This window comes from Lutra lutra, chromosome 7, assembly GCF_902655055.1.
Source record: "Lutra lutra chromosome 7, mLutLut1.2, whole genome shotgun sequence".
NCBI lineage: Eukaryota > Metazoa > Chordata > Mammalia > Carnivora > Mustelidae > Lutra > Lutra lutra.
In genome coordinates this window covers 49,026,676-49,043,533 of record NC_062284.1, presented here as the reverse complement: position 1 = coordinate 49,043,533, position 16,858 = coordinate 49,026,676, and the positions used below count along the sequence as shown (strand labels likewise).

General features: G+C 43.0%; 1 long non-coding RNA gene across 1 annotated transcript; it reads right to left on the bottom strand.

The window, feature by feature from the left end:
• Positions 1-10,039: 10,039 nt before the first annotated feature.
• Positions 10,040-16,213, bottom strand: LOC125105518 (uncharacterized). The gene is made up of 3 exons (XR_007128922.1): positions 16,139-16,213; positions 13,019-13,161; positions 10,040-10,379 (listed from the first exon to the last, which is right to left on the bottom strand). It is a non-coding gene; the product is annotated as an uncharacterized LOC125105518 (long non-coding RNA).
• Between the last annotated feature and the right edge of the window lie 645 nt (positions 16,214-16,858).

Genomic DNA, 16,858 nt, shown 5'->3' with positions numbered 1-16,858 from the left:
ACAGGCAGATAGCCGGGTCTATACACACCCAGCCCTGCCCTCACCACGCAGACAGATAGCCGGGTCTATACACACCCAGCCCTGCCCTCACCACGCAGACAGATAGCCGGGTCTATACACACCCAGCCCTGCCCTCACCACGCAGACAGATAGCCGGGTCTATAAACACCCAGCACTCCCCGGGTAACCCAGCTGAGCCAATCAGGAGTTCAGGAGAAACACAATCTGTACGGAGGCCTCGCTGTGTGCCCAGAGCCTGCCGCCTGTGACCTCACTCCATCCTCACAGCGCGATTGTCTTTGATGTGCTCTCCCCGTCTCCCCGTTTTCCAGATGAAGAGACTGAGGTTCAAGGACGTCTTGGAACTCGCTTGGGACCACACAGCCAGGATGGCCCCCGCTGGTAGGAGAGCCCGGTAGGCTTCCTGGCCCCAAGGCTGGAGATGTTTCCTCCGTACTCAGCCCCGTGCCGCTGATGAGAACTGCAGCAAGATTTGTCTGCTCCAAATCTTGCTTTGACTAATTTCACACCTTTCCCCAGGAATCTAGCTCTTGTGCCCAGCATGGTCCTCCCACTCCGCTCTGTGGTTCTCCAGACTCCTAAGTCTGTGACAAAACCAGTCTCTCCAGAGTCGCTGGGAACAGATGTCTACAACAGAAATGATCTGGACCTCAGGAACAAGGACACTGGGTGTCTACCTCTGGGGAGAGGGACACTGGATGTCTTGAAGGAGCAACAGCAGCTCCTTCCCCTGCTTGAAAACCGAGGAAGAGGCGGCACAGCCAGGGACCCCATCCCAGCTGGAGCCGGGAGGCCCTGTGACCTGGGACGGGCCACCTCTCTGCATGGCCTCCATCCCAAAAGTTTCCAGAGGGGCCAAGCACATGCGTGTGTTGACAAGAATGATCCAGAAGAGAAGGTACATGAAATGGAGAGTGTCTCGGGGAAAGTCAAGATGCAGGGAATCCTGGTTAGCCTCTGGTGGAGGAAAAGCCACTTCCTCCTATGTTGCTGGGAGAGAAAGGCTGTGATGCAGGAAGGTGGGTAGATTGGGTGGAGGGAGGATGGCAGAGTTCCTGTCTGCTCTTGAAGGAAATAGGAAGTAAGCTGGTCAGTGGAGTTTGGGGGCGGAGGGGGCAGAATGGGAGTGAGGGTTTGAAGAGGGATGAGAAGGTGTGAGACGGTTGTCTGTCGGAGAAGGTGGGAAAACAGCGCCCCACCCCCGCACACTGTGAAGTCTGGGAGGAGCCAGTGCCCATTTACCTGCAACTGGGGATCCACGACTATAAAGGAAGATTAGCCAACAGGCGTCAGGGTGGTAGACAGTTGGGTTTCATTAGCGGGATGATTATAATGCGTAAGGCGTGGGACACGGAAGATGGGGTGTTTGAGAGATTGTCAGGACCGACCGGAAATTCCAAGTTGGCTAAGGAGGGAAGTGAGTCATGATTGATAGTGAGAAAGCAGGAGAAGCTACAGAGGTAGATTAGAAAACTGCCAGGCTGGAAGGATTGTTGGGATGGGACCACCAAGGCAGGTGAGCTGCAGTGCGAGGAGGCAGCCATCAGAGAGAAGGTCAAGGACCGGGCGGTGGAGGGTGGGTGTCTGAGTGAGATGGAAGAGCAGATCTTCACTGGGGATGAGAAGATGGCAGAGCTGAGAGGCCAAGGCATTGGAGGGTTTATCTACGAGGTCACTGAAGTTACTAAGAATGGTAACAGGAGGGACGCCTGTGTGGTTCAGTTGGTTAAGCATCTGCCTTTGGCTCAGGTCATGATCCCAAGGTCCTGGGATCGAGTCCCACATCAGGGTCCCTGCTCTGTGGGTAGCCTGTTTCTCCCTCTGCCTACTGCTTCCCCTGCTTGTGCTCTCTCTGATAAGTAAGTAAAATCTTAAAAAAAAAAAAAGAAATGATAACAGGAATCGTAAGAGGAAAAGAGATGTGGAACCACCTCCCTGACAAGGAGGCACACGACAGCAAGGAAGAGACAGTCATAACTGTTTAAAGGAGGAGGAAGGAGAGACAGAGCGGTGATGGAGCACGAGGAAAAAGTCCCCAGTTCCAGGCTTGGGGACCCATCGGGGGGGGGGGGTGGTCTCCTCGTGAGGAGATTGCAAGGGACCAGGGCTTAGTGGGTTCAGACCAGGTTTGAGTTAGGAGAAGGGAGGAGGTCCCTCAGCTGTTTACTAATGGACAGTACACGGTTGCAGAAGGTGTGCAGAGGTGGAAAAGGGGAAGACCAGCCCTCCATCCTCCTCAGACCACTTCCGTGTATCTTCATGGCTGAAGCCGGCAAAAGGACCAGGTCTTCTCCGTTCTGGTGCTTGTGGAGGAAGCTCGTGCATTCTGTTTGCTGCCTCAGACTCTTTGGAGCTTGCTGGCTTCTTCTCCCAGGCTGCCGACCCCCTACGACCCTAAACGCCCGACTTCTCTGTCCTACCCAAGTACAGGTGGTCGGCTCTGCCCCTTGTCTTAGGCCCACTCCCTTCCAGAACAGTTCTGGCAAGAGCTGGTGATAGATCTTCCACTGGCCAAATATCTAAGCCAGATCTTACATGCCTTGGGCTGGCATTCCAGACTTCATCTCTGGGATTCCGATGGCAGGCAGGACAGCAGGAAACGCCATCCCAGCCCAGCCCCTCTGGGTCCTAGCCCCTCATGGATGACCTAACAAACATTTCAGAGAATTACAGCAAAGGCTTCTTTGTTCCTTGGATATGATGGCAGCTCCGGGGCCTGGGCCATTCAGTGGATTCTGCTGCTGTCTGGACATCACGCCTTCCCTTCCCAGGCAAAAATGTGCTGCCCCGGTGGGCTAGTCACTGGCACTAGGAGACCTCACCATAAGGCTGCTTCTGGCTTGGACACCAAGCCCTGCCTTAGTCATCTGGCCAGGGGGCTCCTGCTATGTGGAAAGAGCTGCCTGGGCCCTCTCTCTCAGGAGGGGCTGTGGGCAAGCTAAGTGCCTGAAGGTTTTAGAATTGTCAGAGGAATAGATTTTCTGAGTTTTGTCGCTCATGCTTCGTGCACCCCAGATCCTCCGTGGTCGTCTGTCACAGAACCTGCCTTTGCCGACTTCCGTGGACCCTATCCAGATTCCGGAGTTCTCGGCTGCCTGGATTGGCCCCTGGAAGTCTCTTTGATCTCCGTAATTTAGGTTCCTGACAGTCCTTTTCCTCCTGACCACCTCCAGGCTGTGCCATTCAATATGTCTTAGAAGACACAGGGCCCTTATGGCAAGAGGCCTTACATAGGATAAACTGATGGTTCTGTTGATACTGGGGAGCCAAATTCTCCCCTACAGGTCAGTATTTCATAAAATGGTCCACACCACAGGAAATAATTGAAAAAGCAGGTATTGACCACCATGCCAGCCATGGTCGGAGGTGCTGACTGGGACTACAAAGTTTAGGGAGGTGTACCTTCTCCCTGATTTCAAGATAGCGGACTGAGGCACCATCTGAATTTGAGCTGTCCCTTGAGATTGTGTGGCGACAAATGAAATTTTGCCCAATTTGATCAGTAGCTACCCAAACTGATAATTCTTAAAACTGTATCAGCATGGAAAAAGGTGACAAACGGACCAAGTTTCCAGCTGACCAGGAGGAAAAAAGGAGAAATGTTCTATAATTGTTATACAAAATTTTTAAAAGAAGCCCCAGAAAACAAATCAATATGCATACAAATAAGAAAAATACGTTTTTATTGCCATATGAAAAAGAGGACATGCTCCATAATTCAATAAGAACTAAAAACCCAATTAAAAAATGAGTAAAATAAAGATCTCTGAACAGAGCATTTTTCAAAGGAAGAGACAAAGAGCCTATAAGCACACGAAAAAGTACCTCACATCATTAGCTATCGGGGGAATGAGTTATCACTCACACCCCTCAGGACAGCTAAAATTAAAAAGACTGACAACAACAAAAGTTGGTGTGGAACAACCAGACTCTCCTTTATGCTCGATGGGTGTCTAAGATGGTACAGCCTCTTCGGAAAAAGTACTGCAACTTCTTTTAGTTTTAAAATTGTATACCTATCCTCGAATCCAGCAATTCCATGCTTAGATATTTACCCAGCAGAAATGAATCATGCACACAATAAGACTTGTGCAAGAACGTTGACAGCACCTTTGCAATAGCCCCCAAATGGAAACAACTTTAATGTCCAAAAAGAGGTGAATAAAGAAACAAACAAAAATAAAGAAACAAAGAATAAAAAAACCGTATAATGGAATACTCCCCACCAATAAAAACAGATGAATTGCTGATATACACAACAACTCAGAAGAGCATCAGAGCTATGGTGCTAACCCAAATCAAGCTAGACACAAAAGAGTACAGACTGTGTGAGGCCACTTAATAAAATTTAGTAACAAGCAAAACTAATCTATAGGAATAGAAGTCAAACACTGGCTTGCCTCTGGGGCATGGAACTGGGGACTGATTGGAAAGGGGCATCAGGAACTATCTGGGGTGATGGGATTATTCTATATCTTGATTAGAGTGTGGGTTTCAAACGTGTACATTTGTCAGAGTTCATCAAACAGAAGATTGGTGTGTTTCACTGTACGTAAATTTTAACTGGAAAAATTAAGAACCGTAAGTAAATATTGAACTTTAGCTAATGATATGCATGCTGAAGTTTTCAGAAGTGAAGGGCACGGATTTCTGCAAATTATTTTTAAATGCATAAAAAATAAGATGGATTGATGGATATGTGATAAAGTAAATATAGCAAAAATGTTAATTATAGAAGCTAAGTGGTAAATATATGAGGTTTCGATGCACAATTTTTTCAGGTTTTCTGTATGTAGAAAAATTTCAGGATGGAAAGAATGATGTGAAGATAGCATGCAAAACAAAGATATATTATAGAATTAACATTATGGATTATTTTTTAAATTACCTGAAACATTAACTTTGTATTTTGTATTCAACTAAAATGCTTTAACATAATTCTGTATTGCCAAAGTAAAAAAAAAAAAAAAAAAAGGCTTATTATAGTAACTTTGGACTATGCAGAATAGAAATAAAAATTTCTTTTTTTGGAACAAAAATTTTTAAATCTGTATTCCCATGACCCATAGAAAATCATTTAACAACCTATTAGGGTATTTTCTTACTAAACATATCTCCAACATTTCCCTGTCATTAAATATCCTTGAAAACGTGATTTTTAGATAGTAGTACATTTCATTGTATGTATGTACTATATATAAATTGTTAATCATTCCCTATTGTTAAATGTTGGCTTGTTTCCAGGTTTTTCTACTGCAAACAAAGCAAGGGTGAACATTATGGTACATACATATTTGACCACATTTTGGCTTTTATTTAGGATGGATTCCTTGCAGCTGGGTTACTAGGTCAAAAGTTAGGAATATTTTTTACATGTAATACTAGCGAATTGCTTTCCAGAAGGGTTATACCAATTTACATACATCAGTAGTATGTAAGACTGTTTTTTTTCTCCTGCAACTTCATCACCTTTGAATATTTTTTTAATTTAGCTTTTTTTTCTTTGGCCAATTTCATAGGAGAGTGTATCTTATTATAATTTTAATTTGTAATCCTTTGAATACTATTAAACAATTCTTTCCCCAAATTTTTATTAGTGATTTGTATTTCTTCTCTGAATTAACATCTGCATCTTTTCCCTATTGTTCTGGGGAGATTTTTTACTATATTTAAATTTGTGTATTAAAACTTAAAAAAATATTGGTATTAAAGCTTTTTGTAAAGTGAGCTTATTAATCCCATACCTTATGTGTTTGCTACAGATATTTTTTCCAGGTTATTGAATATTTTTTTATTGAACTTTTTATTTTGAAATAATTGTGGATTCACATGTACTTGCAAAAAATAATGCAAAGAAATTCTGTACACCCTTCACCCAGTTTCCCCTGATGGCAAGATCTTGCAGAATTATAGCTCGATATTCATCGCAAAGATATTAACATGGACAGTCAATCTCCAGGACACTTCCAGCCACAAAGATCCCTCCTCTTACCTTTTTTATAGCTATACCTACTTCCCTCCTGACCCCAATCCCTCCTTAAATCCGGCAACCACGATTCTGTCCTCCATTTCTATAATTCTGTTATTTGAAGAATGTTATGTGAATGAAATACTATAATACGTAACCATTTGGGGTTGTCTCTTTTCACTCAATGTAATTCTCTGGAGATCAATCTCAGTTGTTGCCTTATCAATAACTTGCTCCTTTTTATTTCTCAGTAGTGTTCCACGATGCAGAGAGATCACAGTTTAACCATTCCCCCCATTCTAGGACATCTGGGTTGTTTCCAGTTTCTGGCTATCGTCAAGGAAGTGGCCGTAAGCACTCACATACAGGTTTCTATTGGACATAAGTCTTAATTTCTTTGGGATAAATTCCTCGGAGTGCTTAACTGGATTGCATGGTAGTTTGCATGGTTAGATCTCGGAGAAAGTGCCAAAGGCAAACCCTTTCCCAGAGAGGCCATCCCATTTTACATTTCCATCAGGATTGTATAAATAGTCCAGTTTCTTGAACTCTCCACCCTGAGATCAAGAGTCACATGCTCAACCGACCGAGCCAGCCGAGCACCCTGGTTTTGTCACTATTTTTTATTTTAGAAAATTCTGATAGGTGTGATGAGGTATCTCCTGGTGGATTTAATTTGCACTCCCCTAATAATTAATGATGTTAATCATCTTCTTATGTGCTTGTTTGCCATCACTTTAACCTCTTTGGTGATGTATCTTTTCTAACTAGATTGCTTCTTTTTTCTATTTTTTAAGATTTTATTTATTTGGGAGAGACAGAGATAGTGAGAGAGAGCATAAGCAGGGAGGAGAGGGAGAAGAAGGCTTCCCGTTGAGCAGGGAGCCCGATGCAGGGCTCGACCCCAGGAGCCTGGTATCATGACCTGAGCTGAAGGCAGACGCTTAACCCACTGAGCCACCCCGGTGCCCCAATTCTGCCAAACATTTAAAGAATTAACACCAGGGTGCCTGGGTGGCTCAGTGGGTTAAGCCTCTGCCTTCGGCTCAGGTCATGATCCCAGGGTCCTGGGATCGAGCCCCGCATCGGGCTCTCTGCTCAGCAGCGAGCCTGCTTCCTCCTCTCTCCCTGCCTGTCTCTCTGCCTACTTGTGATCTCTGTCTGTCAAATAAGTAAATAAAATCTTAAAAAAAAAAAAAAAAGAAAAAAAAAAGAATTTCAGGTGACCCTCATCTGGATTTCAAATCTTCCATTTAAAAAAAAAAAAAAATTAACACCAAACCTTCTCAAACTCATCCAAAAAATAGAAGAGTAGAGAACACTCCCAAACTCATATTACCAGCACAGCATCACCCTGGGGCCAAAGCCAGATAAAGACACCAGGAGAAGAGGAAACTATAGGCTGTGATGAATATTTTCTGAATAAAATTGTATAGAACTGGTGTTAATTCTTTACCATATGAATTCAATTCCCTTGTAGTGTAGGGCTACTCAAGTTACCTATGCCATAGTAAGTGAATTGTGGCAGCTTGTGGTTTTTGAGGACTTGGTTTTTTCCATCTAAGTGTGTAAACTTACGTGTGTACATTCGTCCACAGTGGCACCTTTGTTTCTTTTTAAGCTCGACAGGGTCTATAGCCGTATCCTCACATTGGTAATTCCCGTGTTCTCTCACTTTTTTTCTTCTTCTGTCTTCCTAATTTTGTCAATTTTACTGATCTTTTCAAAGACCCAGCTCTTTGTTTCACTGATTTTTCTCTATTGTTTTTCTGCTTTCAATCTCATTTGGTTTCTCGACTCGTCTTTCTTACGTCCTTCTTCTTGCTTTGAGTTTGTTTTGTTCTTTTTCCAGGTTCTTGCTTGATATAAGGTTTTAGATCGCTCGTCTGGGATTTTCCCTCTTTTCAAATGTATGCATGGAGTGCTTAAATTTCCCTCTCGGCACTGCTTTACCTGCATTCCACAAATTTCAGTTTGTTTTTTTTTTTTCATTTGAATTCAGTTCAATGTATTTTTTTTTTAATCTCTCTCGTATGATCTTCTTTGACCCGTGGATTTTTATAGTCGCGCGTTGTTTAGTTTCCAATTGTTTGAAAATTTTACTGGTACCTTTTCTTTATCTATCTCGATTCCGTTGTGTTCAAAGAGCAAACTCGGAATGCCTTTAATTCTTAGATTTGTGGAGGCTTGTTTGACCGCCCAGTATGTGGCCTATCCTGGTATATCTCGATACGGGCTCCATGAGTGCTTGAAAAGAATGTCTGCTCTGCTGTTTTTGATGGAATGTTCTAAAAATGTCCGTGAGGTCCCCCTGCGTATTGTGTTTTTCCCTATCCTTACTCATCTGCCGGCTCATTCGATCAGTTGTTGAGAAAGGGGTATTGCTGTCTTCAGCACCAAGGGTGAATACGTCTATTTCTCCACTATGTCTATCGGTCTTTGCTTCACATATTTTGCAGTATTGTGGTTGGTGAGCACCCACCTTGGACTGCTATGCTTTCTTGGTGGATAGGTCCCATTATCATTGAGTAATGTTCCTGATAAAATTCTTAAACTCTGAGGTCCAATTTATCTGATAAGAATATAGCCCCTCTTGCTTTTTTTTTTTAATTGATACTTGCACGGAAGCTATATTTTATTTTTTCTAAATTAAGATGTTTTAAAGATTTATTTATTTATTTGAGAACGAGAGAGCACAAGCAAGCAGGGGGAGGGGCAGAAGGAGAGAGAACTTCCCGCAGACTCCCACTGAGGGCAGATCTCATGATCTCGAGATCATGACCTTAGCTGAACTCAAGAGTCAGATGCTTAACTGACCAAGCCACTGAGGGCCTCTCCCTTTTTTTTTTTAATTAAGCTTTTTTTTTTTTAAGATTTTATTTATTTATTTGACAGACAGAGAGATCACAAGTAGACAGAGGGGCAGGCAGAGAGAGGAGGAAGCAGGCTCCCCACTGAGCAGAGAGCCCAATGCAGGGCTCGATCCCAGGACCCTGGGATCATGACCCGAGCCGAAGGCAGAGGCTTTAACCCACCAAGCCACCCAGGCACCCCTTTTTTATTAAGTTTTAAATTTTAATTCCAGTATAGTTAACATATAGCATTATATTAGTTTCAAGTGTACAATATAGTGATTCAACAATTTCAGACAACACCCAGTGCTCTTCACAACAAGCACCCTCCTTAATCCCCATCACCTATTTCATCCATCCTCTCACCCCTCCACCTGCTCATAATCATCTGTTTGTTTCTATAGTTAAGGGTCTGTTTCTTGGTTCGTCTCTCTCTTTTTTGCCTCCTTTGTTCATTTGTATTGTTTCTTAAATCCCACATATGAGTGAAGTCATAGGGCCTTTGTCTTTCTCCATCTGGCTTATTTCACTTAGCATTATACATTCTAGCTCCACCCACGTTGTTGCAAATGGCAAGATTTTTTTTTTTAATGGCTGAATAATAGTCCATGTATACATATACCGTAACTTCTTTATCCATTCATCAGTCAACGGACACAGACTGCTTCCATAATTTGGCTATTGTACATAATGCTGCTCTAAGCATGCCTCACTCTGAATCAGTGCGTTTGTATTTTTTTGGAGTAAATACCCAGTAGTGTGATTGCTGGATTGCAGGGTAATTCCATTTTTAACTTTTTGGGGAACCTCCATACTATCTCCCGCAGTGGCTGCACCAGTCTGCATTCCCACCAACAGTGCATGTGTGTTCCTTCTTCTCCACATCCTCTCCAACACTTGCTGTTTCTTGTATTTTTGATATCAGCCCTTCCAACAGGTGCGAGGGGCTCCCTCATTGTAGCAGTGATTTGCATTTCCCTGGTGATGCATGACGCTGAGCATCTTCTCATGTGTCTGTCAGCCACCTGGATGTCTTCTTTGGAGAAATGTCTGTTCATGTCTTCTGCCCATTTTTTAAATCGGATGATTTGTTTTGGGGGTGTTGAGTTAATAAGTTCTTCATATATTTTGGATACTAACCCTTTATCGGAGATGTCGTTTGCAAATATCTTCTCCCATTCAGTAGGTTGCCTTTTAGTTTTGTTGATTGTTTCCTTCTCTGTGCAGAAGCTTCTTATTTTGATTTTTTTTATAGTAGTTTATTTTTGCTTTTGTTTCCCTTGTTACAGGAGAACCCTCTAGAGAGAAGTTGGCCAATGTCAATGTCAGAGAAATTATTGCCTGTGTTCTTTTCTGGGATTTTTATGATTTCAGGTCTCACATTTAAGGTCCTTAATCCACTTTGAATTTACCTTTGTATAAGATGTCAGCCAGTGGTCCTGTTCCATTCTTTTGAGTGTAGCCATTACACGGGAGCCGTTCTTTCTAAAGAGCTTCTTTAAAATGGAAAATGGGTGATGACAATTCTAATTAAATACCTGTACACAAATATAGTGAACTCTTAGTTATCCATAATGCAAAGAATCTAAAAGTGCAAAGACAAGGTAGAATTGCTGAATTCACTTACTTTACTTCCTACATGCCGTCTTTTGGGTGAACAAATTAATACAAAAAATAGAAACGAATCCTAGTAACTGTGATATGCCGATTCAAAGCTGGCTTATACCAATCCTTGCAGAACTTATGCCAAAGAGCAGAAGTACTGTCAGAACTCTTCTAATTTCTATTTTGTAGGACTAATTCTCTCCTGCCTGAAGAATTTCGCTGAATTCCCCCAGGCCTCACAGGAACAGACCATCGTAAATATAGAATTTTAATCTTATTTCCAAATGAGATTATACACAGAACCACAGAAACACATCAACAATCTGAGAGAAGATATTCATCCAGCGCCTTTAAACCCGTGGCCCTTCCCTGGACCACACTGCTGATCATGTGCTATGAGTTAATATTTTTATAAACTCTGTAATTATCTTCTAATTAGTACAACTACCTTTTGTTATTTCTGCTTTTTTTATGTTCAAAGGACTGACTTAAAAATGTGTATGTTTTAAATATGCCATAATTTTGTGGCCCCATCTGGGCATTTCTTCATTTTATAGCTTCACCAGGAATCCTAAAAAATGGCATTCGCTAGGTGCCTGGGTGGCTCAGTCAGTTAAACATCTGTCTTCAGCTCAGGTCATGATGCCGAGGTCTTGGGATCGAGCCCCACATCAGGCTCCCTGCTCAGCAGGGAGTCTACTTCTCCCTCTCCCTCTGCTCCCCCTGTTCCTGCTCTCTCTCTTAAAAAAAGGCATTTTCTGAGGTCTCTTCTGATGTCTTAGGGAATCTACAGCAAGCCCTGAGTCCTTTGAGCACAGTATGCCCTGATCTAGGAATACTAGAATCATATTAGCTGATTATTTAGGACTTTATCTAGAAAGAAACAGAATCCAGGTATTCTCGCCTCAAGCTAGAATAGCATGTGGAAAGACTGACATTGGAAGGATGCCTGCCTTCTACCCAGCCCCCGAAGCATTTGGGTGGGGTGCTTAACTACCAATTCTACTGTTTAACAAAACCAAAATGGGGGTGCCTGGGTGGCTCAATTGGTTATGCAACTGCCTTGGTCTCAGGGCATGATCCCGGGGTCCTTGGATATGAGCCCCATGTAGGACTCCCTACTAAGCAGGGAGTCTACTTCTCCCTCTCCCTCTGCCTGCAGCTCCCCCTGCTTGTGCTCTGTCTCTCTCTCTCTCAAATAAATAAAAAAAATCTTCTAAAAAACCCCAAAATGTATCATGTCATGTACTTATTTATTTGTATTTATTTATTTATTTTTAAATAGGCTCCATGTGCCATGTGGGACTTGAACTCAGGACCCTGTGATTGAGAGTCATGTGATCTACTGTCTGAGCCAGCCAGGCACCTGCCCCCGCCATCATGTCCTTCGTGTAGGTAATAGCAGGCAAGCTTCAAAAACTAAATACAAATCAAAAGGAGATGTTTTATATCTTTGCTGGAAAGCCAAGGAGTTTGTAAAATTTACTTTACAGCTGAGGCCACAACTGTGTCATATCAATATAAGGCAATCCAAGTCCCCATCCTTCAAGGCAGGATTCTGTGGGGAAACCTAGATATTCAAGAGATTCAGATTGTCTGAATTATGATGGAGAAAACTGTCAGGCGAGTCAAGGGCTCTATACACTGGACGTCATATTGAGTTAAAAGACTTTAAGAAATCAATACACAACATAGCTGATGTTTGCGTGACTCCATTGTTCACCAGCTAGAACAAAGCGGTCAAAGGGCGGGACGATGCGTGGTTATGGGCCACCATCTTGTATTGGCATGGTCTGGCAGAGCCACGGATGCGTGTTAGGATAGGACACAAGCCTTGAAATCACGGTTTCTGTGATGAGGATTGATGGTTTTCCCTTGCTCCTTTAATAACAATAAAACAAAAATCCTTCTGAGGCTTAAAAGATAGAGATATTAAAAGAGCAGATGGACAGCGAAATCTGATTCACAGGATACTTAGGACCACTTCTCTCCCACCACGGTGTATTAATTTAAAGCGAAGGTAAAATTGTCATTGCGCTCAGTTTAAAGGGGGTAATACACTGCCAGGAGTCAAAAATCAAACAAAAAGGTAGAAGTAAGAAGTTTTGTTTCCCACCCCCTCCCCAGTTGCTCAGCTCCCGCCCACTACCCTACTGATACACTTGTAACTGCTTCTTTGACATCTTCTAAGATGCCAATTTGCAAATATGAGTAGATCATTATAACCCCCTCTTTTTATACAAAAGGCAGCATAAAGAGTGCTAAAAGCATGACTCCTGAAGCCAGAGCCCAGTTCCTCAACCCATTAGTTGTGTGGCTTTAAGCAAGTTTCATAACCTCTTAGTGCCTCAGTTCCTCTTCTGTATAATGAAGACAATACTAGTATCTGTCTCATATGGTAACAGGTTTAGATAAGCAAATACAGGTAAGAAGAATTTAGGGCAGGGCCTGGCTCTCGGGGAGTCCTCTATATGGGACACGTGGTGCTGTCATCACAGGGAGGTGTGGTATCAGGATTCTAAGGTCATGGACGCTGGACAGGATGGCCCAAGGTCAAATCTCATCTCCTTACCTGTAAAGTGTAGAAAAGAATAGTACTTATCCTCCCAGGGTTGTGGTGAGGCTGAAACGAAGAATGCCTTGGGCCTGGTAAGCACTACTATGTTTCATCAGATCCAAGACTCCATGGATTGTGAGACATCGTTATTTCATGGGCTACGAAAGAAAAACCATTCCAATTAAATTATGACATGCTTTTGACTATAATGCATCCTTGTTTCAAAAATGTTTAACAAAGTGAAAAAAATGCACATTTTAGAATTGATGAAATGTGGGCTCCAAGTGTTAGCTATTATACTCTTGTTTTCACCTAAAAATACATCTGGGATACTATTCTTTATTGGTATAAAGATAGCTTCTCTCCTTTTAAAAAAGATGGCTGTATAGTAATCCATTGTGGGGGTGAGCCCTCAATTACTTAACCGTCTCTTGTTAGCTTTCCGTCTATTGCTGTTACAAACAATCCCGCAATGAATAACCTTGTAGACATGTCCTTTGGCAAGTCTGTTCGCATATCTGTAGGATCAGTTCCCAGAATCGGCACTGCTGGATGAAGGAGCACAGGTATTTGAAATTTTGGCAGGTGTTCTAAGCTCCAGTTTAAATTTCCAGGCTGCTTCACACCAACTCAAACTCAGGAATGTCTGAGAAGGATAGATCTGAAATCAAAGTCCGAAAGTGGAATTGGAAGAGTGTCACCACAGAGGTAAGGGAGGAAGGACATTCCTGTATATTCCTGGTGGCTATGCAAATTGGTCAGGCTTCTCGAAAGGTGTTTTGGTCAATCTCTTAGATCCAACTTCTAGAAAGCTACCTTTCAGAAATACCAGCACCGGTTGCAAAGGTGCAGATAATACCAAGGGCAATTGGGATGTGCAGGTGAACTGATGTTAATGTGTCTGATGGGCAGAGCACTGCGAGGTAGGGGCTCTGCTCGCCAGCTTTAAAGATACAAAGGCTTGAGACCCAGAGCTGGTAACTCCAGTGGCTGAGACAGGGCTAGACCCGAGCAGCCCAGTACAACTCTTGTGCTCTTAAGCATCATACAAATACCCTATTTGGAAGTTGTAGAAACATATTTGAGAAGCCGGGAGTTCCCAAAGTAGTTAGTTTATATTGTTACAAACCCGCACTGTGGGAGACGGTGTGGCGGTGATAATGAATGAAGTAAATCTTCATATGGCGGTGATAATGAATGAAGTAAATCTTCATATACAACAACCTCAACCTATGTCCATCCTGTATTGTCTTGTTAAAAGCAATGAAAAGGGAGACCGCTGGGCAGTTTGCGTGGCACGAGTACATTTCGATATATGTGATTATGGGATGTATCGTTCAGATGATGGACAGATAGATAGGTATTAAAAGATCTGGAAGGATAATTTAACAATTAAGGATATTTGCTCTAACCACCCCTGGGTGTGAGAGAGGGGAAGGGAAGGGGGACTTCTCTTTGTACACTTGCAAATTATTTGAATCTTTTCTATGAAGCCTGTGTTCTTATACCAGATTTGTTATTGGTTTAGAAAGGCATTTCATTCCAGATTCCTGACATTTGACTTCATTGCCACACCAACATCTTCAGAAACACCCAAAGTGACTGGATGTGAAGGGGCATGTGGCCACCGTGAGAAAAAAGAACCAACCCATATTCAGGGATAAACAGCACTGAGCGGCACAACTGTGTTCCTGGGCGATAACTGGGCACGATCGCTTACTAAGGTCACTTACCAAATATGAATGTTTTAAAATAATTAAGATATAGTTTAGTTTTCTTTTTAGCAAGACTTCTAGGTTTTTACTCCCTAGAATCTTCTCAAGCTGATTTGAAACTCTTTAAAGGAAAGTTTAAGATATTTTTCACAAGGATGTGTGGGGTGTCTATGAGTGATCCTTTTAAAGGGAATCCCTTTTCTGAAAGATGCAGTCTTGGCTGAGATGGTGGAGGAGGCCTGGGTGCACACTGGTGAGGGGGCAGTCATTGCTGATGTCAGGAGAGCAAGGTGCGGCTGCTCCAGAGGGAGGCGGTCTGGCTCCAAGACAGCCCTGTGCCGCTGCATACCTCTCTGAGGCTGGTGCAGGGTTAGCTCAGGCTTCTGGGAAGAGAGATGGGCTCTTGAGCTTTCCAGGAAAGAGGAGTGTCATGGAAAAATGATGGTTTGGTCTTTGGAAAAAGAGCATTTGAGATGGTGTAAAGGGAATGTCTAAGGAATCGGCTCTGTACCAGGAAAGCAGAGAAAGGAGTAAAGTCTCATCTTCTCATAAAGAAGTGTGCTCTGTTAAAAAAAAAAAAAAAGAAGAAGAAGAAGTGTGCTCTGATGTCTCAGCAGGAAGAATGTTTCAGGATACCCGACCCTCCGACCTTGCATAGCTTCAGACTCTGGATGGAGTGTCTGGCAGGGGATCCTAATTTTGCAAGCCCGCCTTCTTCCTTCCTTTTCTCTCTCTCTCATTCTTCACCTGAGTTTTCTGGAATATTTGGAAATTTTTTTCAGGAGTGAAAGTTTGACCTCCTCCTTTATGGTTGATCTGAAAATGTGGTTTCCTGTATCTCGGGGACCCCATTTTACTGCCCTAAAATTCAGTCTCCTGTTTATTATTCTGTGAGATAATTATGCAATTAGCTTGCAGGTGATTGGAAGGGGTTTCTTGAAATTCCTGAACCTATGAACTCCCTTTGCATCCAGAAGCCAGAGGAATCTACGGTCTCTGGCCATGGTCGGGGTCCCTCAGCTGGGAGTCAGACCCAAGGCTTTGCAGCAAGAAGGGACAGAATTTTTCATCTTCTTTGAGATCTTTTCCATCACTGCCCAGCCTCACTGGTAGGGTACTTGCTATTTGTGCTTCTTTTCCTTTTTCCTCTCGTTTTCTTCATTTCCTTACTTAGTTAAAATATTGTCTGTTTTACAGATGTACTTAAACTGTTCTTTTCAGCTGTTCTTCCCTCATGATGAAAATGGGCAAATACAGAGCCTGGGAGAAGTCTGCTTCCTGGTCCTGTGTCATCCCATGAACGTGCTTGTTGGTGGGGAGTCTTGGGCTCGGAGTTTGCCACCTCCCAGGGGAGTGGTACATCCAGCCTCATCTTCTTCCTCCACAGCCCCTGCATCTCCTGCAAAGCTTTGCCTCTTACCTTGAGCTCTTTGCTTTGGTAGATCCCTATGCTGAGCCTCAGCAAGGATGTCTGCCTCCTACACTTTTGATTGGAACTCAAACACCACTTCCCGGATTGCATCTTTCTGTGAAATATGTCACTTCCTGGAACTAGCATCTCATTGGGCCCCTGGGACCAAGAACTTCCCTATTTGATTTTGTTCTTGTCACCTACAGGTTGCTTGGAAGTCACTCTAGTGACTTTTAGTCAGGATTAGGGTGTTAAGTGTTCTTATCATTAACAAAGAAACAAACAGAGGGACATATAGGAAACTTAGGGAGGCAACAGATAAGGTCTGTTACTTTGCTTGTGATAAATGCAGCACGAGTGTTCGCATGTGTCCAAACCCATAAAATTGTATGTATTAAATGTGTGTATAATCCTCTGATATCAATTATGTCTCAATATGGCTCTTTTACTTATTCATTTTTAAGATTTTATTTATTTATTTGTCAGAGGAGAGAGAGAACAAGGAGGAGGAGCGGCAGGCAGAGGGAAAAGCAGGTTCCTCGCTGAGAAAGGAGCCTGATGTGGGGCTCGATCCCAGGACCCTGGCATCATGACCTGAGCCAAAGGAAGATGCTTAACTGACTGAGCCACCCAGGCATCCCCATAGAGATGTTTTAAAATAAATAAATCCAACATTGAATAAGATGCAAGCAAACCTGGCCAACCTTTGCCCTGGAGGGACGTGTGACT